Source organism: Pygocentrus nattereri, chromosome 29 (genome assembly GCF_015220715.1).
Source record: "Pygocentrus nattereri isolate fPygNat1 chromosome 29, fPygNat1.pri, whole genome shotgun sequence".
NCBI lineage: Eukaryota > Metazoa > Chordata > Actinopteri > Characiformes > Serrasalmidae > Pygocentrus > Pygocentrus nattereri.
Window position 1 is genome coordinate 18,961,220 of NC_051239.1, and position 16,813 is coordinate 18,978,032.

The 16,813-nt window shown below is 39.3% G+C and overlaps 1 protein-coding gene across 4 annotated transcripts in view; it reads left to right on the plus strand.

The window, feature by feature from the left end:
* The window catches only part of bsna (bassoon presynaptic cytomatrix protein a), a 187,942-nt gene that overhangs the window by 76,221 nt on the left and 94,908 nt on the right, over positions 1-16,813 (plus strand). The window lies entirely within an intron of this gene.

The window sequence follows — 16,813 nt, forward strand, 5'->3', positions numbered from 1 at the left end:
TTCAAAATATGTACTTTCAGCGGCAATTATCAGCTTGTTTCACTGAGCTACAAGCGAAAAATGGTTTGTATTGAATTACAGCATGCTTTACCAGTGATAACTTTGACTTCTTATAGTTGATTGAGAACAGTTAATTAATTCAGCTAATTAGCTTTGAACCAGATCTTCTTTCAATCATTTCTTCCCTTTCAGCTGTCGTGATAAAGCTCTGTCCCCAAGTTCTATGTGCACGCACACACACAGCCATGAAATCAATCACAAAAGCATAAGCATCTACAAAAACGGTTACGCCTGCCTTTATTCAGTACATTTCACATGTATTCCAACTATAATATAACGAATATTGTGTTTGCATTATTTAGACCCAAACAAAGGAAGCTCTTTGTTCCCGTTTGCTTTAGCAGGGAAAAATAGGTTTGTGTATGCGTGTGTTGTTCATGTGTAGACTTCTGTGTGGGTGTGTAGGGTCAGTGCTTCTGAGCCAGGGAGGCGTCCAAGCGCTAATATTCATTGCAGTGCAGCAATGCTGTTCTCACCCTGGTAAAGCAGGTCTCTGAAGCACACAAGCTCTGTGCTGGTTTAAGAGTTTCTCCTGATAAGACCGCAGAGGGAACAGAATATTGATGATGCGTACACCACTTTAGAAGAGAGCAGCTGAGGCATTAGAGGCGGATTGAGGGACGGGTGGATGAAAACAAGCAGGGTTGCACTGTTGCTGTGTTTCTTCAGCTCTGGGGTTGTCAAAATATCAGAAATGTGACCAATCCCTTGAAGTATCACAATGCTCAAGACCATTTATTAAGGCAAAGGACCAACAGTGGGAAACCCTCAGGGCCTAATGATTTCTGATAATGAATAGAATATATATGTTTGTATATTTTATTTAATATTGCGCTTGTTGTATCTAAACTCTTCAAGTATATTAATACTTTTGTTCCATTTTCAAGTTTTGGTTGGAAAAAAACATTAAAATCTTGTCCATTCACTATTTTTGTTGCCATGGCATCTAGGCCGATCTAGCTCTCCCATTGGTTAGGACTTCAAGAGCTGGACAACCATTTATAAGGCCTAGCATTACATGAGAGTGACAGAGGAATCTATTAATCACATTTTCATTTGCAATGGATGTGACCAGTTTAATGAGAAGAGACATCATGTTAGGCCTTCTGGAAAATACGTCACTGACTGCACGTACCAGACAATGTCTATGCAGGTTTCGGTCAGCTGTTAGAAATGAAAAACAGCCGCAGCGTCATTCCAGGCCTCTTTAATGGAAAATGTTACTGTAGAACTGCGTGTTATGTAAGATATATGTTAATGTTTGTCACAGACTTCAAACAAAACATATTTAGGTCTCAACTAGGTCTCGACCCCATGATGTTCTGCAACATAAGTGAGTCTAACACCATTCCTAGAAGGATTCATTTCACTACAGCCTTTGCTTTGTTACGCCATTTGATCAAGACCAGTGAGCAGATTTATGCTTTTGGATCATTTGGGTTTTTTCAACATCGTTGGCAGAGAATGTTGTCGTTCTTCGTTAGCATTTCACATCAGTCTTTGTGAATTCAAGATGGGTTTTCTGGTTTGCTGAAAATTTTAATGAGCTCCACTGGCACCACAGCTGAGACTGGTACAGATCATTCATTTATTTTTAGTCAGCTAAGTGACTTTTGAATTTGAATTACATAAAAATAAGTGCTGATTCTAAGACAAGTTTCTAAGACAAGTGCCAGATTCACAAAACAGTGGCCACATTCTTCATTTTATTAGCACGGTAAATGAAACGATGCTTCATTTCCCACCAATTCCAAAGCAGGAATCAATCAAAATCAACATGTAAATGGACTCATACATATCAAAGATACTCACCACTGAAGCTCTGGGTGGCTGCCAAAATGGGTACAATGAAAGAAACAAAAACCGTGTTCATTTCTTAAGATGCAACTAAGGTAGGTAGCCAGCTTGCCGCTTCTCAGATTAGATCATTTAGCGAATTAAGCTGGATATTACTTGGCTATCTGGCAACTCATAACCTCCGAAGATATCCACATTAGCTGATCAATGACAGATCCTTGAGCTCAGCTTTCAGTTAGTTAGCTTTCTGTTTTTTTGTAGGTTTGATCATTTTGCTAACAAGCTGACCAAGTTACTAAACTTAACAAACATAGCTAAATAACTGCTTTTAACTGGTGAGTGGGTTAGAAGTGTTACTAGCCTTTCAAGTTACCTCTTGATACTTTCAATCATTCACTTTTAAAATGTCTAAATGCTCATTCAACTAGGCTTCTTCTCGACTAAGCCCTGCAAACAGCTAAATGCTGAGCCCGGGCACATGGGTAAAACCTCAATTCTATTGGGTATGCAACATTTATTGGCCATGCCGGTCGGCTGATGCAGAACGAACATTATAACAACACTTTAGCATGAAGGAAACTTTCAAGAAGGGAACTTTTACCATTCTTAAAATACACAGTCTACGCATTTGTCTTTTATTTTCCCAGATAGAATCTTGTATTTTTAAGCCCACAAAGTGCAAAGTTGACAAAAATGAAAACGCAGAATGATACAAAATGTGTGGAAAGCCTTGCAGATCAGAATGATGGCAGCATGCAAGCTAAAGAGCCTCCATCAGCTTTTCTGACGAAGCCGGCGTTTTTGGGAAGCCAGTTCGCCTCCCAACAGGAGGAATTAGTCACAGCTAATGTGATATAAATGGTCCATTTTTTCCATTTTTAGACTAAAAATCCAGTCAGCCTTTTTCAGTCATGTCTGACATCGAGGATTTGGAAAGTTCATACCCTGGCAGCACTGATACGAAATGGTGTCAGTGAAAATCAATGAGTTCATGGGGCGAAACTGACCTTGACATTTTTTTTATGCCTGAGCCAAAACCGAGGTGATGTTGGAAGTACTGAAGCAAAACAAGGACCTTATTAAGTTCTGTTATAGGTACAGAATGGATGTTATGTGCACTGTTTTTAGCTTCAGCTTATAGCTCAGATATTTAGCATTCATAGTCATTTGATTGCATATTCATTTCACTGTAAGAATGATGCGGATAAGTTTTCACACCCCTACATGCACACAGTCAGATCTGATCGTAAAATCAATGCAAATCCCACTGACCTTTTTCATCTTTAGCATGTTGCATGAATAAAGTCATGATTAAAAACTCTGGAATGTGTGTTACTGTAAGTGTATTATCAGGATCATCTATAATACCAATAACAGTAATACTGATATTCCCCACGACCCTGAGGGAGAAGCGGCTTAGACAATTTGTGTGTGTGTGTATGTGTGTGTGTGTGTGTGTGTGTGTGCGCGCACACTTGGCACTCCAGTACAAAAGCGTGCACATTGTTAAACAAATGCTGCAACTATTCTCCATTTAAAGACAAATGACACAGTGCTTTTGTTTTATACTACTGACACTGCCCACAAATACAAAAATACAGAGCACAACTAGTGCAGGAGCATCTCTTACACTGCCGTGCTTCGTGAAAATGTTATGTAAATGAAGTGCTGGTAGACTGGCGCATGATTTCATGAACTGACACTGATTCATCATTTGCGGTCAAAGACGCAGAGTAGTTCTCGTGCTAAAGATGGTCCCATCTGCGCTCTTTCTTTAACACATCTTTGCTGAATAAGGGTCAGTATGTACAACGTGTGAAAAGAGTGCAAGAAAAGCTGATGTGGCTAATGGCGAGAGCTAACGGACAGAGCAGGGGCAGCCTGGTGTTATGCTCATTAGATAGTCTAGCAACTGAACATAGTGATATTTTTGGATAAGAAGTCGCTCAGGTGTTCAGTTTTCACCAGTAAGTCACAGATTTTTAATAAGATTTCACTCTGTTTATTTCAGTATGTGAAGATAAAGTAGCAGGGTAAGCTAGCATTAGGCAAATTGAGGCATGCTGTGAGGCCACACTAATGTTGGATAAAGACGTCCTTCATGCACAGATGTCCGTTTTCACCACTTTCTTTCCTCTGAACTGGGTGGAGTGAACGACTGGCCTCTTCTGCAGAAAGGGTTACGATGGGTTATAAATAGCCCCTCGAAGAAAGAATTAGAAAGAGAGAGAGAGAGAGAGAGAGAGAGAGAGAGAGGGAGGAGTGAAAGATTTACACTCTGTAGAAGGGGAAGGCATTCAAAGCAAGAGCATTACTTCTCAAAAAAGGACAGCCGTGGTGCGCAGAGTGCCAAAGAGCTTCACGCATCATTGAATGGAGGAGAGAGAGTGAGAGGGAAAGAAAGAAAAAGGAGATAGAGAAGAGCAGAGAGTTGCGTGGAATAAAAAGTGCCTCTTTAGAATCTCAGAAGGGCCTCCAGCTCCTCTTCAGTCGTACACTGCAATACAAGCTCGGTAAAAACAGACGAACCTAATGGGGAGAGGTGAGGTGTGCAGTGAAGACCGGTATGAAAAAGAAAAGGACAGACAAACTAAGAGCCTTACAGCGGACGCAACAGGAGCAGGTTAGCGTTACGCTAATTCTGTGATGCTAGTCTAGCAGGTGAACGTGGTCATATTTTTGAAGGACAAGTCATTCAGGTGTAGCTACCGGTTTCACCAGTTTCTCTCAGATCGGGATAAGATTTCACACTCTGCATTTGATTTGTGAAGACAAGGTAGTAGAGTGAAGTTAGTGGCCTAGCATTACAGGGAAAGAGGAGTAAGGACGACTCCAGATTCATCAAAACGGCCTTTTGCCTTAAACCCAAATAAGGCTCTTTTCAGTTCATTTACCTACTGGCGGGTGGTTTTTGGTGAGAGATAACCACTTGGGCCAAGTTTGCTTTTCTAAAATGCAGCAACATCAGCAGAAGATAGACAGAGAGAAAGTGAAGGAGTGAAAGAGAGAGAGAGAGAGAGAGAGAGCAGCTCTCCTGCTTATCTCAAATGTCATGTATTTATGAAACGTCCTTGTCTGAATTATTGATCCACAATTTTTTGTATACACCACGAAACATGGTACTACTGCATACTCAGTGTGTCAGTCACATATATATAGATAGATAGATAGATAGATAGATAGATAGATAGATAGATAGATAGATAGATAGATAGATAGATGAATTGATGAAAACAGTGATTGATAATCAGTCTATCATTAACATTTTCTCTATTTTTGTGCTTTCATAACACGCAAACACACACTGAGACAAGCAGGTGCATCCCTCCTTTCATGTCTGTTTTCTTGGTGACATCATCGTTATCCATACTAATGTATCATGTGTCCTGTCAGACTGACAGTAAATGGCGAAGGTCTTAGGAGAGATCATGAGAGAATATTGATTAGGCAGTCTTTAATCAGTATGATTGTATTTCGATGACGATTGTATTTTCAATGACGATTTTCTGTACCAATTCAATACCACAGCAAACGCAGATGTTCCATAATACAATACTATAGAATATTCCATCATTCACAATGTCTAGTCATTCAAATGTGTACACATTACATATATGCAACAAATGGCAATGTAGCTCCTGGCATGCCCAATAAACTAAATTCATGGTAGGAGAACATCCTGCTACTAATTAAATGTCTGGTTTTGGTCAGGAATTCTGGCGATATGATAACTAAAGACCAAAACAATTGATGGCACTATTTTGAGCAAAGCTGGGAGTAGAACAAAATTCTGAGATGGACGTCCAAAAAATGAAGGAAAAAAAAACATATGGGGCAAGAAATAATCCACCCAAAAGGTGCCACACATTCAGTAAATAATCGACACCCATACTATATTACCTCACTGCTCTGTGTTAAATCTGAAGTCATTCCTTTGCCTCTTCATGCCCAACATAAACCTATATAAGCACTTCCCAAGGCATTTTCATAAAGGATGCTGTTGTCATCTTTAATTTTGATGTGCACAAGTATATGCTTTTCAATTGTTCAATTGGCCAGTGTTTGAACACTGAATTCACTATTCAGTATTTTTTATGTTTCATCACAGGATGATTGAGAAAACACGCAACAATGAAGGCCAATTTTATGTTGTAACAGGGCTATAAAATGTGACCGTTTTGTGAGTAGATTACTTGGCTTCTACAAATCATACGAGTTTGAATGTGAGTGCATTGCCAAGGTCGTGTTAAGCACATGGCTGAGAAGGGACAGATAGTGTCCCAAGCTCTGGCATGGCTTTTCTTAGCTGCTCTCTGGCATGCTAACTACTCTAGCTGATGGTAGCTATGAATATACTGGCCATTAGTTAGAAAATTAAAATTTGAATAACAATGAAGTATTAGATATTTGCAAGCATTTTGATGTGATCTATTTTACCCCAAAGCATGAACTTGAGATAAAGAGAAGCATTTTTTAGGGTACTTTATATTGGAAGGTATCTCTAAACTTCAAATTTTAACTTTTTAAAATACTGTCCCATGTTTTCATGCCAATTACCGAAACACAAAGAATTTTAGTCCATAGGTGGAGCCTTATTTTAGTCACACCCTGCATTTTAGAGTAGCAAGTGTGGCTGCATCCCTGTCCCTCATGGCCACATGGTGAGCAGTTTTTAAAACCCTTTATTTTGAAGTAAAATTGTCCCAAAGTCTGAACCACAAGCATTTCAATGCATAAAAATGGGCAGTCATGGGCTGGAGGTTAGGGAAACAGGCTCGTGACCGGGAGGTCGCTGGATCGATCCCCAGAGCCGACAGCACATGACTGAGGTGTCCTTGAGCAAGACACCTGACCCCCAACTGCTCCCCGGGCACTGCAGATTGGGCTGCCCACCGCTCTGGGCAAGTGTGCTCACTGCCCCCTAGTGTGTGTGCTCACTAGAGTGTATGTGGTGTTTCACTTCACAGTTGGGTTAAATGCGGAGGTGAAATTTCCCCGTTGTGGGACTAATAAGGGTCACTTAATCTTAATTAATCTTGACATGTTGTGCTAATGACAAATAAACTTGAAAATCAGCATGGAATAAACTTAGGAATAAACACTCCCATAGGAATAAACACTACCAAAACACAGATTTTCTGCAATTAAGTAAACATATTAAAATAAAATATAGTCATTTTATGTAGGTACAACTGTTCAAGGCTAGTCATGTACTGGCTGGCATTGCTGAGCTCTGCATTAAATTAACTAAAATTGTCACTAGCGTAACAGTTACTATGGAATTATTTGGTAAAGTTTTGGTAATATTATAATTGTTCTGTTAGTGACCAAATATAAAATAAAGATAAAATAAATCAATCATTTGTTTTAAATATTTGAACATTAAGGTTACTCAAAGCAAAAGGATTTTAGTATAAAGTCCAAGTCAGTTCCAGTCTGGCAGACAGATTCACAGACGGTTCAGTAGGAAAGATCCATATGTTTCTCTGGCAAAGTAACATGTTGGCATGAGATGGGAAGACCTGATGTGGAACACAGCAGATCTCCGTCAGAATCTAACGTTGTACTGCCTAGTGTCAGCACATTAGCTCCTCTGAAGCGGCAGCTTCCCTTACTCATCCAAGATGAACACCTACCGAGATTTCCTTCAGCTATTTTTGAAGAATAAAAAAGTTTGTTTTTAAAGTTTAATCTCTAGTTCTGTCATCTAAAAAATAAGCATACAGCCCTAAGCCTACGCTATTTTTTTTGCTGTTTTCTCTTCTGGCTTGCAGTTAAATGGATAAATCCCTTATGGATAATTGGTAATCAAAATAAGTTATAATGCACATCCCTTGTTTTAATATCATTTTACCTCAGTAAGTGTTATGACAACTCCATCTAGTTGGAATAAGCCTTGATAAATGTCTATATAGGTTCATGTCAGTTGCCATGAAGTAGGTTTCGTGTTTCTTTGCTGCCCTTTATAAAGTGTTAATCTTGAATATTACTATCTTATATATAATTGCCAAATATACATTTCAATTCACACAATAAGTCAGCAGTGAGGTCCTCACTAAAAGTGGATCCTGTAAAAAAATAATGAATAACGTTTAAATGAGTGTGCTTGCTCTGTGTGTGTGTGTGTGTGTGTGTGTGTGTGTGTGTGTGTGTGTGTGTGTGTGTGTGTGTGTGTTCGTGTTCAGCCACTAATGAAACATTAAACGAGGTTACAAAGGGAGACACAGATGACGCAGGCTTGTGCAGTGCATTACAAGAGGGGCTATGACACAGAATGAATCATGCACATGCGCACGCTTGTGCGCACACACACACACACACACACACACACACACACACACACACACACACACACCTTTTTCATGTCCTTCCCCCACAGCCTGTTTGAATAGAAAAGAGCTAGTAGGCAAAACACTGTGGATGATGGACACATCAAAAACTGACTCAGTCTCAGCACGCCAAACGCCTGTATTCTCACTGTACATAAAGTGTACATGTAGTACAACCTCAATAGTAAGTGTATACAAGGTATATATGTGACTAGCTGATGAACTGTTAATATACCTTTACAGTGGTTTATGTCATATTTACATGCAACTGCTCCACCATTGGTTAAAAAAATCAGATAAAAAAAATCTTTTATTTCAAATAGACAACAGTTCCTATTTGAATAGGTAAGTTAATCCTTCAAGCTGATGCATGTTTTTGACTTGCATGAAGGGACAAAAGGGCAGTTAGTACTTCTATATATGTCTACTAAAATTTAAACGTGCCGCTAAAAGTATTGCAGTTTGTGAGCACTTTTTCAGAGAGCGATATATCGCTGATCTCCATTTTTGTCATTTTTTAAAGATCAAAAAAACTGTTGACCTTACATTGTGTGTAAATTTCACGATGAATGGACCAAAAGTAAGTAAGTAAAGTAAGTTTTTTCCTTCTGCTATAAAGTTAGCCTTTTGGAGATACAAGGTTTTCTTCAGACAGCAGCGATATATATATATATATATATATATATATATATATATATATATATATATATATATATATGGACCAGCCAGTTCAAACTGCACAGTATCTATTTATTTATATTTATATATTTAAATAAAAACTATTTTAGACAAAGTTAGTAAATAGTCAGATCTTAGATACTTACAAGGATTCTATTAAGATCTATTCGACCTCAAGAAATTAATTGAGATAGTAATTTTTAAAGAATTCACAAAAGCTGTTCCACATTTTCATGTCACTGAACCACAAAGAGTTTCTGTTCATGGGCAGAGCCTTATTTTAGCCACACTTCTGCATTTTAGAGCAGGAGGTGAGACTGCATCCTTGTCCCTCATAGTCACATGGTGAGCGCATTGGGGTTTTTTTTTCTACCCAATTTTTTTAGTTGTTTCCAATTCCGCCCGCTAGTAAGGACTCCCCCAATCACATGATTCTACCAATCTAAGCGTTGGTAGGCAGCACAGGCTTCCTCCGAGACCTGTGAAAACAGCCACCACTTCTTTTCGAACTGCCGCTCGCGTAACGTCACAGGACAGCCGAGCGCACTCGGAGGAAAGCGCCAACCGCCAGATCTGTTACGTCAGCTAACAGACACCTGCGCTGACTAGACGTTGAGTGATGGGGGAAGAAGGGGGGCCATCCTACCCACCCAGAGAGAGCGAGGCCAATTGTGCTCTCTTGGACTCCCGGCTATGGACGGCTGTCGCGTCACCAGAGATCGAACTCACGATCTCCTGATGACGGGGCCAGCGCTTAGACGGTTGCGCCACTTGGGAGCGGTGAACTCATTGTTTTGAAATAAGTGTCGCAAAGTCTAAGATTTAGTGTGTAACATTAAGAATCATCACTGTGTTACTCGTCATGCGCTCACTAGCGTTTTTGAGTTATGCACAAAATTATTTAAATGAGCACTACTGAAACATTTGGTAAAGTTGGGCAGTTTTGGTAAAGTTTGCAAAACATTTGGTAAAGTTTCTGAGATGTTTTCAACTCTGATTTCTAACTAGTTCGGTAGTATGGTTCATATATTATATTATCTTTAAATATAACACTTCAGCAACAAGTAAACAATTGTTTGACCAATGCTATTGATTAAAGAAATGTTCATTTTATTTCAGTTCATTTTTAGTATGTTCCTATTTGAATAGGTGGTTTAACATATATATATATATATATTTTAAAAATCCAGATTGAAGGAGCATTCTATTCATATAGCTCTTTTTAAGCTATAGGACAGTGGCTGCTATTTAAAAATTCCAATGAAAAATACCTTTTTCTGGTGTCAGAAAACATTACAGAGAAGTAATGTAGAAGTGTCATAAGAAGGTGGAATAGGACATCAGAGGCTGTGTCAGAGCAGAACTCAATAAACTAGCGGATTAATGTGCAATCAGACTGCACTGATTGAGCAGAATACATCAAACTTTAATGGAAGAGAGAAATTTCCATTTTCACTAAAGTAACGCTCCCACAGGGCAGAGTGAATTAAGAAATGTGTGTATGCCTACTTGTGTGTGTACGCCCTGATATAGACCGTGTACGGCGAAGGAGTGTTTAATTTGTGGTGTGTGGGCTAAATAATGTGTTTTTATGTCTGTTCTCTGAAAGTCTCTTACCTGCATGAGTCCTCATTGGCCCAAGTGGGTGCTTGCTGTGATGGACACGGTCAGTCATGCAGCCTGGTGGGAATGATAATGAAGCCACACATACACCATATTGCCAAAAGTATTCACTCATCTGCCTTCACAAACATATGAACTAGAATGACTTCCCATTCATAATCCGTAGGGTTTAGTATGATGTCGGCCCACCCTTTACAGCTATAACAGCTTCAACTCTTCTGGGAAGGCCTTCCACAAGGCTTAGGAGCGACCTTCCAGAAGCGTATTTGTGAGGTCAGACTCTGATTTTGGACGAGAAGACCACAAAGTTGAGGGCATGAAATTGTCCAAAATCACTTGCTCTGCTGAAGCATCAAGAGTTCCTTTCACTGGAACTAAGGGGCTGAGTCAAACTCCCCACACCATGATCCCCCCTCCACCAAACTTTACACTTGGCAAATGCAGTCAAACAAGTACCGTCTCCTGGCAAACGCCAAACCCAGAGTCGTCCATCAAATTGCCAGATGGAGAAGAGTGATTTGTCACTCCTGAGAACACGTCTCCACTGCTCTAGAGTCGAACGCTTTACACTACTGCATTGGACGCTTTGCATTGTGCTTGGTGGTGTAAGGCTTGGCTGCATCTGCTCAGCCATGGAAACCCATTCCATGAAGCTCTCTACGCTGTTCTTGAGCTGATCTGAAGGCCACATGACGTTCGGAGGTCTGTAGGGATTGCACTATGCCCCTCAGCATCCGCTGACCCCGCTCTGTCATTTTACATGGCCGACCACTTCGTGGCTGAGCTGCTGGCGTTCCCAGTCACTTCCAGTTATAATCCCACTGACAGTCGACTGTGGAATATTTAGTAGTGAGGAAATTTCACGACTGGACTTGCTGCACAGGTGGCGTCCGATCACGGCACCATGCTGGAATTCACTGAGCTCCTGAGAGCGACCCATTCTTTCACTAATGTCTGTAGAAGCAGTCTGCAGGCCGAGGGGCTCGGCTTTATACACCTGTGGCCATGGAAGTGATTGACCATGAATGACAAGGAATGCAGCCTCACTTCCTGCTGTCTGGCTAAAACAAAGCTATGTATGTATATATATATATATTTTTTTTTTCCTCCTTCTCCAAAGTGGTGTTTAAAGGCCATAGCTTAGAATACCACAAATGCTTTGCTATAGTCAGTTTCTCAGAAACACTTCCAAGTGATGATCTAGCATGCAAACATCACAGCTTCTGTAGCTGGGAGAAGTACAAAAGCAGCTGCCTAATGGGAGCCAAAGCCGCTCTGGGTGAAGCACTGTGAAACCAGGACACAGCCTTTTGTAGTTTTTTGACATCAAGTATTTTCTGACACCAACTTACATCACTGGGAGTCAATAAATCTATCTCAGGAATCACCCACCACATCAATATGATTCTTTCATGATAAAGCTTTGTCCTTACAGCTGAAGAATAACAAAGTTATGTCCAAAATCAGTTAAGTCTTCCTTTATAATTTGTAATTATAGAATAGCTTCATCAAACTAGCATTACTTCGGCATTAAAATCTGGCAAGTGAACATAATCAGAAATAACATTTATAGCGGGTGAAACTGCTTTTTGGAGCAATAAGTAAATAAAAGGATTTACTTTCAGATCAGGGTGTTGCTGTGGAATCAGTTGATATGGAAAAAAAATCTTCAGATAAACACTGTGGGTCTTGGTTCTGACAATATAAACAAAAGACTATTTCTATAACTGTATACTGAATTTCTATAACTATCTTTCTATGTTAAATTTCCATAACTTGGCCGAATCAAAGACCATGAACTGCTGCTAGGAAGGAAGACTTTCTTCAGAAACCTCCACTGACTGCTGCTTGTCCCCCCTCCCCTCTTCAAATGTAAATTCAAAACAGCAAATTCTGAAAAAATAGCAGCAAGTTTTTATGTGGTTTTCATGCAGTCCTACTATTTTTATAGTGTACTTATATCTGATTACTGTATTTTCTCCAGTAACTGTGATCAAATACATTTACCTTGCTTTTGCATCCTGATTACATAACACAGTTACATGTAATCCATTACTACCCAGCCCTGACTATGGGCTAGTCTAGATTCAGTTTATACTTGGACATATTATTGCTGGGAACTGGTATAAAGGTTATTTTCATCGTGTAAAAAAGCCGTCATTAATTATCAGAGAATGAGGAGGGTCTTTCCCTGCTGGGATGAAGGGGAGAAATGATCTAGGTGAGAAACCACCATGGAGAGGATGGATACTGTAAAAGGTCAATGGCAACAGAGATGTAACATTTCTTGAGTGGTTTAGACCGTGGCCATGATAACGGTGTTCTGAAACCGTGTAGTAGTATGGTGTGTGGAGATTTTAGCCTAGTAAAGGCAGAAAAAATGAAATAAATATAACAAAACAAAAATCCCTAGAAGTCAACGGCCTATCTGAAAAACACACTGGTCCGTATTGAAGTTCAGATGCTTATTACTTGTTACAGCACACCCCTGTCAGAGTGATCGTGGACTGTGAGGGGATTATACAGAACTGGAAACACTTTATTAAGAGGAAACACAAGCCTGAATGTATCTGAAAGCTGCATGGTCTGTGGCAGTTGTTGAAACAGTCACATATTAACTTGAATTGTCCTTTTGCCAAAGTACTCACACTGTTCTGTGATATGCACCCAGACTGACAGTACTGCATTTCATATTTCAGCAACTGAGGAGTAATTGTTGGACGTGTGTTTGTGGACTTGTATTGACGCCATACAAATTGGTAATGTCTAATACAACAACATATGAATGCACTAAATGGAAACAAACATGAATACTTGTATCAAAAGCCAGGGACCAAGTGTTGTGGAAGAAAGCCAGAATAGCATCTGCAGTGCTTTCTGTAGTACATTCTATTGAAAGCTCTATTTGTGTTTTAAAACACACTTGTCGCCCATTTAAACACCTACTTTATACTTAACCTTGTTTGCTACTTTATGGCATCCACTATACTGGTGCACAGTTACAGACTGTAGCCCATCTGTTGTCATGTATAATGTGTCAGCAGTTCTCAACCCAATCATTACTGGTTCATTTTTTGACCACTAGACCAAACTTGACCAGATGTTACATTGGGTGTTGGACCTCAGTATAGCAGGGCCACTGATTGGTAGTGGTGTAATCTCAAGTGTGTATTATAAAGTAATAGTGTAATATAATGCAATATAATACCTGCTGTTGGATGAAGGCCTTGTATCTCCAAAATGATTTAACTTTTAATGCAATTCATTGTAACCAGATTTTTGGGACGTTTCTCTTGGGCTACTCATCATGAAATTTACACACAATGTAAAGGGCAACAGGCATTTTCAAAAGGTCAAAAACTGAAAAAACGACAAAATTGGAGGTGCGAGATTTTCTTCTGACAGTAGTGATTTAATATAACTCAGGAAAAGCATACATATACAGACACATGCCGTATGTTGCAAATATCAGGGACCATGCATCATTTATACATTTAGTTATTGTACTTTCAGGGGGGATTTCTGAGGAGACTGCATATAAGATTCCAATACTCCAACAGAAGTTTCCAAAACTTTTTTTTTTAAATATAGGGATAACCAGAACCAGATAAACAATACTTAAAGCTTAAGATTAGGCTCTACTCTTCCTTCAGCTCTGACAAAATCCACAGATGGTTTTGTCCATCATTCCACTGTGAGAAGGCAGCTCGGCACTCTGGATCTGAAAGGATGAGTAGCTGTCAAGAAGCCGTCACTGAATGTGTTTGGGATTACTTGGATTGTGAGAAGCAGAAAATGAAACCAACTTCTGAGACTGAACTGGGGTAAATATCCTTGAGCATTTCTTTGAGCCGAAACTGAAAGGAAGTCTTCTTAAAAGAGTGGAAGCTGTGATAAAAGCAAAGGGTGGATACACTAATTACTGAAACCTCACTTGATCATGTGCACTTTTATATTGAATCCATGCTTTTTTATTAATACTGAAAAAAAAAAACTTGTGTTTTAGGGCCATTTTGACTGGAAATGAAATGAAGGTTGGTCTCTGACTTTTGAGCAGTACTGTAGCCGGAGGTGTTATTTGTGCAGATGCTTGCATTCTTAAATCATCTTCAAGCATTGTAGAGCAAGATCTACCTCCATATCTCATCTCCTGTATCCTCTCAGTAAGATGCCATGTGGGGAGGGCCCTGAGTGTCTGTTAGCGTTATGAGTCTCTATGAGCATATATGCGCGAATCAATACACGGATGGAAGATTTCCATCTGTGATGTAGGGGGATCATGGTCTGTTCAAAAGCAATTAGTTCACCAGAGAAGTCTCTCTTAATGTGCATGCATTTGCGCTAACATAGCATATGCTTAAAATAGTATAGAAAGCACTGCAGGAAGTGTTGAACAGCTGTCTGATCCATCACCCATCCCTATGTCAACAGAGGAGAAGATACAGAGCAGAGAACTAGTAGAACAAGGGTGAGGAGGGAGCACTGAAAGCATAGCACTCGGTCTTCTATCCAGACACTGGACATGCGTCCCTGTTTATGCGAGTCCCTTAAGCTCATACTGTTTTATTCCATTAGAAGCTGTTTTCAGCTCGTTTAACAGCACTAATTGCAAGCCCTGTGTTGGCATCCACATCTGCAGAGTGATTGACTTTTGGAAGGCAGCGGTTATCGCTGCTTTGATAAACAGATCTCGGAGAGAATGAGAGAAAATGACAAGTAGGTATAATTGTCTGCAGCCTGATATGCATCAGTCGCATGACATCGCTCAGATTTGAAGCTACATTTAAAAGGTCGCAGATAATATTAGCAAGTTTGGGTTAGTTTGCTAAGAAAAGTTTAAGAAATTACTGGCAAGTTTAAAAGTTAATGTCTATGCATTATATTCAGACTGGAATTCTCAGCTGAGCATGACTTATTGACATTGGGTACTTCAAGTCTAGGTGTTCCAGAGATGGAGGAATCACATTCCTTCAAATTTGGTGCATGAGTCACCTTAGCGAGAGATGCAGAGAGAGAGAGAGAGGATAATAAAAATACATCTCGTCTTAATGGATGCTATGATTATGCTCTTAAGCTTATCTGTTGTTCATCAATAATAGAAATGCCAGCAACCATCTGTTCCTTTTATGTTTTGCCAGACTCCATGAAGCAAAATGACAGTAGCAACAACAAAAGAAAACCCAATGCAGCACTAAAGAGACATAAACATCATGAGGTTATATCCTAAAAACTACACTAACATCTAAACGTTTGGAGTCACTTCAATCCGAGGAACCCATAACCTACATAGTGTTTTGTTTATATGGATCATTCCACCAAAATAGTTGAAAGAGTTCAAAACACATTTTGCTTTGAGTGACCCGATACCTTAATTATATTTATTTTATTAAAACAAATCATGGAACGTTCCATTCTGGCACTATCAAAACAATAAAAACGCTACCAAAACATGAAGAAACCCCAGAACACTAGCATGTACTAGGAAACACAGATTTCAACAGTTGTACACACATATGATCATAATACTATTATTAAAACACAAATAAAGGTTCCTGAATTACAGAAAATGTGACAATTCTTGATCTCACCATTTTTCAGATTTTGGGACACACATACTTCAAAACAGGGACAGGGATGAAGTCTTACTTCCTGCACCAAAATGCAGGGGTGTGGCTAAAATAAGGCCCTGCCTATGGACTTAATTCTTTGTGTTTTGCTAGGAACATGAAATCATGGGGCAGCTTTTTTATATAAAAAATGCTTTATATAATTTTTTAATATGGAAAAAGTTTTATATAAATACATGTTCTTATGTAAAAATTTAGCTTGCGATAAATCTGCACTTGAAAAATCAAAAAGATTGGGGAAAAAAAACAAGTATTCAAAATCAAGCATTATTTTACATGTTAAAATTTAGGGGTTGGGGTGCTTGCTGTCCATGTTATCAAGTCCACTTGCACATTAGAGTGCTGCATTTACAGATTGTGGTCCATCTGTGTCTGTGCATAATCAGACCCCCCTTTTTCATGTTCATTAATGGTCAGGACCACCACTGAGCAGGTATTATTCAGACGCTGGGTCATTCTCAGCACTGCAGTGACACTGAGTTGGTCAATACAAGGTTTTCCTGATAATGTTGTAGGGTGTATCATAATAATGTATTCCATATAGTTCAACATTATAAACTGAAATAGCATTTTAGAAACTAAAAGCTATTTTATTTCATGTGCATTATAAAAATTACATAATTTTTATTGGCTACTAAATATATAGCTGACAAGAGTGCTAAATCTGAAAAGCAGCATCACAGTGTACCGTTACCAATG